Source organism: Petaurus breviceps, unplaced genomic scaffold (assembly GCF_028583685.1).
Source record: "Petaurus breviceps papuanus isolate PSGF00001 unplaced genomic scaffold, PetGlider_PUasm1.0 379, whole genome shotgun sequence".
Classification (NCBI taxonomy): domain Eukaryota; kingdom Metazoa; phylum Chordata; class Mammalia; order Diprotodontia; family Petauridae; genus Petaurus; species Petaurus breviceps.
In genome coordinates, this window is record NW_027186303.1 from 73,299 (window position 1) to 80,737 (window position 7,439).

The 7,439-nt window shown below is 44.1% G+C and overlaps 1 protein-coding gene across 1 annotated transcript in view; it reads right to left on the reverse strand.

Annotated features, from left to right (window-relative positions):
* The window catches only part of PAH (phenylalanine hydroxylase), a 73,423-nt gene that overhangs the window by 29,501 nt on the left and 36,483 nt on the right, over positions 1-7,439 (reverse strand). The gene's annotated exons all lie outside the window — the stretch shown is intronic.

The following is a 7,439-nucleotide window of genomic DNA, read 5'->3' on the forward strand; positions in this document are numbered from 1 at the left end:
CACAACTTCCTAGAAGCCCAGCTGACGATTTGTCGCCGGTACTCTGATTCCCTATTCCCAAAAACACTTTGGAACTCTCTCTTACTGTCACCCTCTCTGCTCTCTGTATAGATAGAGTGATTGACAGTTGATTCTAACTGTGAGAGAGAGAGAGAGAGAGAGAGAGAGAGAGAGAGAAGTGACTTTTCCAAGACCACACAAGCTGTGAGTAGCTCAGCTGAGATTTGAACCCAGGTCCTCTGATTCCCTATTCCCAAAAACACTTTGGAAGAAACAGTTAGAATCAAGTGTCAAGTAGGACAGAGAGACAGAGAGAAGAGAGGGAGACAGAGAGAGAGAGACAGAGAGAGAGAGCTCAAATAGTAGATGAATAACTCTGGCTGGAATGCAAACCTACCAACATGAAGGTAGTTTAGGATAAATGAGCCAAGGCAGAGAGAGAAAGAGGGAGCAGATGCCATATTAGTACACAACCTTACAACTCTGAGTTATGCCTTTGAATAGGCTCTTCCCAATGTCCAGAATGCTTTTCTAGTGAGTTTTAAATGAAGTCTTATTGTAAGTGTGCTATTTTAGGATGAAAACTTAAAAGCTTCTCTGGGAACAGACCCAGAGAAGAGCAAGCAGGGGGATGAAGGGTCTCATGAGGCACGAGAGTCAAGTAAAGGCTCTGGGGTGCTCAACGCAGAGAGGAAAAGACTCACCTGAAGGATGTGAGTCATCTTTAAACTGAGGGTTTATTCTGGGTAGGGCAGCTAGGTGGTGCAGTGGATAGATTGCTGGGTCTGGAATTAGGAAGGAAGCCTCATCTACCTGAGTTTAAATCTAACCTTGGTCACTTACTAGCTGTGTGACCCTGAGCAAGTCACTTAACCCTTTTTGCCTCAGTTTCCTCATCTATAAAATGATTTGGAATAGGAAATGCCAAACTGTTTCAATATCTCTACTAAGAAAACCCCAAATGGGGACATGACTGAGAAATGACTGAATAACAAAATTGGTCTCTTGGTGGTAGAGATCAGAACTAGGACCACCATCCTTCTGGTTCCCTGGACTCAAAGGTGTCTCTCCATCTTTCCCCAAAATCAGTCCACAAGTCTTGTCATTTCTAACTCTGAACATCTCCTGAATATGGCCCCTCCTCTCCTCTGAAATTGCCATGGTCCTGGCACAAACCCAGCCATTGGTGGCTCTGCTTGCCTCAAGTCTCCCCCCACTCCACTCAATCCTCCATTCAGCTGTCAAAATGATCTTCCTAAAGCCTGCCTCTGACCATGGCCTAGTTTCCCATTCAATGAACTCCAATAGCCCCAAATTACCTCCAGCATCAATTATACAAATCCCATTAGGGTCACAAAGTCTTCAATAACTTTGTCCCTTCTGACCTTTCCAAGCACATATTCTGTGATCCAGTAACACTGGCTCCCTTTCTGTTCCTTGAACTCTATGCCCATCTTCTGACTCTGGCCATTCTCACTGACTGTCTGCCATGCTTGGAACTCTTTCCTCCCTTATCTCTGCTTTCCAGCCTCCCTTAGGCCTCAGCTAAAGTCTGACCTTCTGCAAGAACCCTTCTCCCATCACCCTTAATGTCAGCACCTTCCCTCTATTGAAAACGTCCAATTTATCCAGCCTATCTTATTTTTGTTTGTATGTTGTCTCCCCCATTAGACTCTGAGTTCTTGAGAACAGGGACTATCTTTCATCTTTCTTTCCATTGCCTAGTACTCAGTACAGTCCCATCATAGTAGATGCTTGTTGACTAACACAGTGGGTGGAAGCTATAAAGTGGAAGATTTTGACTAACACAATGAAAAGCCACCCAAAGTTCAAAGCTGTACATACATAGAGTAAGCTGCCACAGGAGACTGTGGGGTCTCCCTCAATGGAGGTCCTTCAAAGAAAGGGTGTGTGACTGCTTACTTGGTGTGTTCTAGAGGGAATTCATGGGCAAGACTAGCCTAGATGTTCTCTGAGGTCCCTTCTCCTTAAGAGCCTAAGACGTTCTGCCCTGCATAAGACCTGGCACCTTCACATGGCAATTCTGTTGCCACGGTACACCAGGGGAAAGAGAACTCAATCTGTAGTCATAAGACCTGGATACAAATCCTTCTTCTGTTGTATGACCTTGCGCAAGTGACTTCCCCTTTCTGGGTGTCATGCCCCCCCTCTATTAAATGAGGGGGTGGGGCTGGATGACCTCCAAGGTCCCCTTCCAGCTCTAAATTGACAATTGTAGGATCCTGCCTTGGGCTGTCCCAACCCTTCCACATCATCTCTGGGTCCAGTTCCTGAAACATGGAAGACTGGCTCAGTAAGCTTAATGGCAAAGGATGGCTAGAAAGTGCCTGCCCCTAGCAGGCTCTTTGGAAGATCTTTCTTGGGTGCTTCTTACTTCAAAGAGCTCAGGTCATTCAAGGACAGAGTAGCTACTTTGGGAGTTAGAGGTTATTTTCGTTTTAAAAGTTATGGCCACAGAAGGAAACAAACAAGATGCACCTTGGACCATCAGGAGGCTTCACACAACACAAAAAAAAAAAAACAACTATCCCAGGAGGGGGACATTGTGAAATTGTTCCAGCAGGGCTCCCTTGAAGAGGGCCTCTCATGACTTAGTAGAGGGTTTGATGTTTCAGGAGATGTTTTTCAACTTTTGAAAGGCACCTCCTCCAACACATACATACACGCACATACACACAGACACACACACACTCACACACACATACACATGCATATATACAGACACATGCACACATAGACACATACATATACACATACACACACTCATACACACATACATACACATACACACATAGACACACATACACACAGGCATATATAGACACACAGACACACACATACACATACACACATAAATGTACATGCACATGCATATATACATACACACACACTTACACACTGAATGACCCCTTCAAACAAGTTCATAGTATTGTAGACTTAGGACTGGTTGGGATCTCAGAGACTGCCTTATACTACAGAGGAGAAAACTAAGGCCCAGAGACATTGTAGGATCATGGATTTACAGATGGAAGGTACCTTTGAGCTCATCTAGTCCAACCAACTCATTTTATGGTGAAGGAAACTGAGGACCAAAGAGTTCATCAAATTATTATATTTAGTTGAAAATGAAGTAGTCTTTACAAGAAGTGTGTTAATCTAATCTTTGCTGAGAATCCACTAGCTCACAAGTCAGCCCATTCTACTTGTTAGGAAGGTCCTCCTAACTTCCTAACTTCCCTTCTCTCCCCTCCCCTCCCCTTCCCCTTCTCCTTCCCCTATTTATTGTACATCAATGTAATGCCATGCAATGAAAAGACTATAATGGATTTATAGTCTAAGGACTGTCATTCACTACCCACTCAATCCTACACAAGTGACTTCACCTCTCTTGGCCTCAGTTTCCTCACAATGATGGCCCAAGAGGTCCCTTCCAATGCTGAATCCTACAATAATTGATTAATTCACAGGTGAATGTGAGTAGACACGAGATAGGATTGCGCCTCTATTTCCCCTTCTTACTTTACTGTGGTCATTTCTGTCTCTGTTGCTGTACTTCTGTGGGACTAATTAGAATCACAGCCCTGAGCCTCTCATAGAATCCCAGAATCTTAAGGGTTGGGAGCCATACCAGAGACTATGCAGTCCAGCTGTTCTGCCCCGGGATCCCCTTTATAGCGACCTCCAAAGTGTGTCCACCTGAGCCTTTCTGGGACCCCACCACCCCCAAAGGCTGCCCATTCTGCTCTGGGATGGCTCTCATTGTTAAGGAAGGTTTTCTGACAAGCACACAAGGGCGTCATGACGGTTTCCATTCATTGTCCTATCCTTGGGGTCTCTCCCACATAACAGCCTTCAGATGAAGGCAGTTCTCGGGTCCCCACTCAGTTTCCTCTCTGGGCCCGATTTCCCCTTTCCTTTGGTCAGCCGGATGACTATTATGCCTCTGGGGGACCCCAGGGCCTCTGTCACCCACAGGGGCGGCAGTAAGAAGGGAGTGAGCTGTACTTGGTGAATGACTAATCACCCTGTCCCCATTTAAACTAATAGCGGCAATTTCAGCAGGCACTGCATGAGATTTATTCATAATTGCTCCGTCTCAATTAAACTAATAGCAGCAATTTGGACTGCACAGCATGGAACTCAGGATATTTTGACAGGAAAATAAATTGTTGGGGAAGGAGGAGGGAGGGAGGGAACAGGCATAGTGCAGTAAGGTACAACACACACACGCGCGCGCGCACACACACACACACACACACACACACACACACACACAGGTTTTTTGCCGTAATTATCGCAAACAATTCTATGAGTTTCCTTATCTAGGAACCTGAACAACCAATCAAACTTCCCCAGTCCTGCCTTTAAAACAAGGAAAACGTGTGTGGGGGGGGAGGGGTGCAGGGGAACAATTCTTTCTGACCTGTTAGGTACAAATAGATATCCTCTATTGTTCAATCATGTCCAATTCTTCATGACCCCGTTTGGGGTTTCTTAACAAAGATACTGGAGTAATTTCCCCATTCCCTCTCTGGCTCATTTTATAGATGAGGAAATCAAAGCAAACACAGTAAATTGACTTGCCCAGGGTCACACAGCCAGTAAGTGTCTGAGGTCAGATTTGAGTTCAAGAACATGGGTCTTTCTGACTCCTGACCTGGCACTCTATCCACTATGCCACCTAAATGCCCTAAACATGTTTGTTAGCTCACCATATTAATGTGGCAAGACCAGGGGTCCCCTAGCCAGGACAAAGTCAAACCCCTAGCAACAGTCAGAAGTGACATTTATTCATGAAAGGTAACAATAACATCTCATTGTTTTATTATTTTAATGACTTGTTAGAATTGCATCTAAGAATTAGGTGCCTACTCTGGATACATACTTTTGGCACTCAAATTTTTCATCCAGATTTTTATCCAAACAATAAGAGCAACAGTTTGGGGTACAGCTATGGTGTTGACCTCAAATAGGAACCAGGGTAACTAGCCATAAGTACATAAGGATCCCTCAGAGTCACATGTTACCTTAGTGTTAAAGTATAATATTATATATGTTTATTTTATTTTAGTTTTATTATTTATTATTATATTCTATCACATTGTACATTTCATTTATTTACATTTCATCATTCATTGTATATTTGTTTTATAATATTTTCCAAGCTGGGCTTTGTATTTGACACCTCTGGTGTAGCAGAAAGAGAACTAGGCATGGAATTAGAAAGACTTGGGTCTTCTAAAGTAAAGTAAGTCATCACCTTTCTAAATCACATCTGTACTCATCTTTGCTCATCTGTAAAATGGGAACACAATGGTCCCTATAGTACTACCACCCAGGGTTGTCAGGAAATTGAAATGAGATGATGTGTGCAGAATGCTTTGTGAACCTTACAATCCTATAATGATGCCGTAAAGTGCTTGAAATGCCCATTATTGTTAAGAATATGAGTGTGCCCATTCCACCATAAGGGTGTTTGTGTTTTCAAAATCTATTCTTTTTTTTTCCTTCACTGCCATCTTTTTTTTTTATCCACAGAATTATCATTATAAGATCATGGCTTGATAGGAACAGATGTATAATAAGTGTTTGTTGATTAATTGATGGACTGATTGATTGAAGGCATTCAAAGTGATTGTATAGTGAAAGCTTGGCTTTATCATTTCAGGAAGTCAGGCTGGGGGTTGTGGAATTGGGCTCAATAACAACCAATGATAATACCCCCTCAAGCTGATTTAAGTGAAGTACAGTATCGTAAGCAAAGGAGGGGAAGGTCTCCCTTCCTTGACATGGTTTGGAACTATTCAGTGCTGGGCACCACAACTTGGGAAGGAAAATGATCACCTGGAGATTATCCAAAGTAGGGCAGTCAGGACAGTGAAGGGCCTTCAGGTCATGAGGATCAGAGGGAAGAACTGGGAATTTTTAATCAAGAGAAAACTGGAGGTGGGGCAAGACAGAGAGAGAATTGGAACAGCCCCCTAGAAGAAGGCAAAGACAGGACAGATCTCTTCAAGAATTCAAAAGGTTGCTGTGCCAAAGAATGAATAACACTAGAGTAGCATTTATATAGACTTTAAGGTTTGCAAAGCATTTTTTTCTATGTAAACTCATCTGGCCCTTACAACAACCCTGGGAGGTAGGTGTTATTTTTATACCCTTTCCCCTACCCCATCTCTGCCTTTGAAAGATGAGGAAATTGAGACACAGAAAAGTTAAGTGACTAGTCCAGTCAACAGGCTACTAGGTATTTGGGGCAGGATTCAAACTCAGTGCTTCCTGATTCCACATTCCTCACTCTTTCTATTGAACAACCTAGCTGCCTCAAGAATGGAGGATGCAGAGCCTAATTTAGGCTTGATTTCAGTTAAATTGCTCAGGTGGGAGAGTTCTCCAAAGGTGGAATGAGCCACCTCAAAGAGGGCATAGATACCCCATTACCAGGGGTCATCAAATAAAGACTTGATGACCACCAGCCAGGTGTGGGAGAAGGTGTATTCACACAGAAAAGAGCTGGACAAGATGGCCCTCAAAGTGTCTTTTGATTCTGATCCTATGAGTCTGTGATTGTGTTTTGTCCTTTGTTCTTGAAGAGGACCATGACATCAGGGAGGTGATGCCACAACATGCACAAGAATTGAATTTAAGTGAGGGAGGGCCATGCAAGGGCTCCTCCAGAGCCATCTGGGTCCAGTGGCCAAATATAGATCAGGACAACTGCAGATGGCCCAGGATGCAGTGGGAGACCTTGGTCTTTTTAAGCTAATGAATCTGTGGTTCAGTAGAAAGAAGGCTGAATTAGATGTTAGAGAACCCGGTCAATTCCCTCCCTTTGTACTGAACAATCACTTAAGCTCTATGGCCTCAGTTTCCTCATCTGTAAAACAAGAGACCTCAACTAAAGCCCCTCCAAGCTCCCCATCCTAAGCCTCTTGACATCTAGAACAGTACTCAACAAAGGGAGTGTTATTCTCATCTCTTTCTGTTTCATTTCTCACACTGGGTCAGAAGTGGGGGGAGGGCTGGGAGAGCCCTTTACCCTCCATGCAGAGAACAAGCCCCTCTCCAAGTGACTGACCTGGAGGCCCCAATATGAAATTTAAGTCATCCTCCAGCTCCAGCTGCCAAGTCTCAGGGGTCAGGTGGGGGTGGCGAGGTGGGGATGAGAAAAGAGATCATATTCAACACAACAGAAATCTTGGAACAGGGCGTCCTTTTGGAAAGAACATGCCTGCTTCCCAGGCTAGGGCTTGTTTCTATCTCACACATTATAGCCAGGGCCACATGCTCTTGTGGAACGGGGCTCTGGGGATGCTGAGAAACACCCAAGAGGGTATGCCTTGTCCTTGGACTGCATTCCCAGGGCCTGACTGTAAGGGTTATGGGATTTAAAGATCTTCCATGCCCCGTTGGACTTG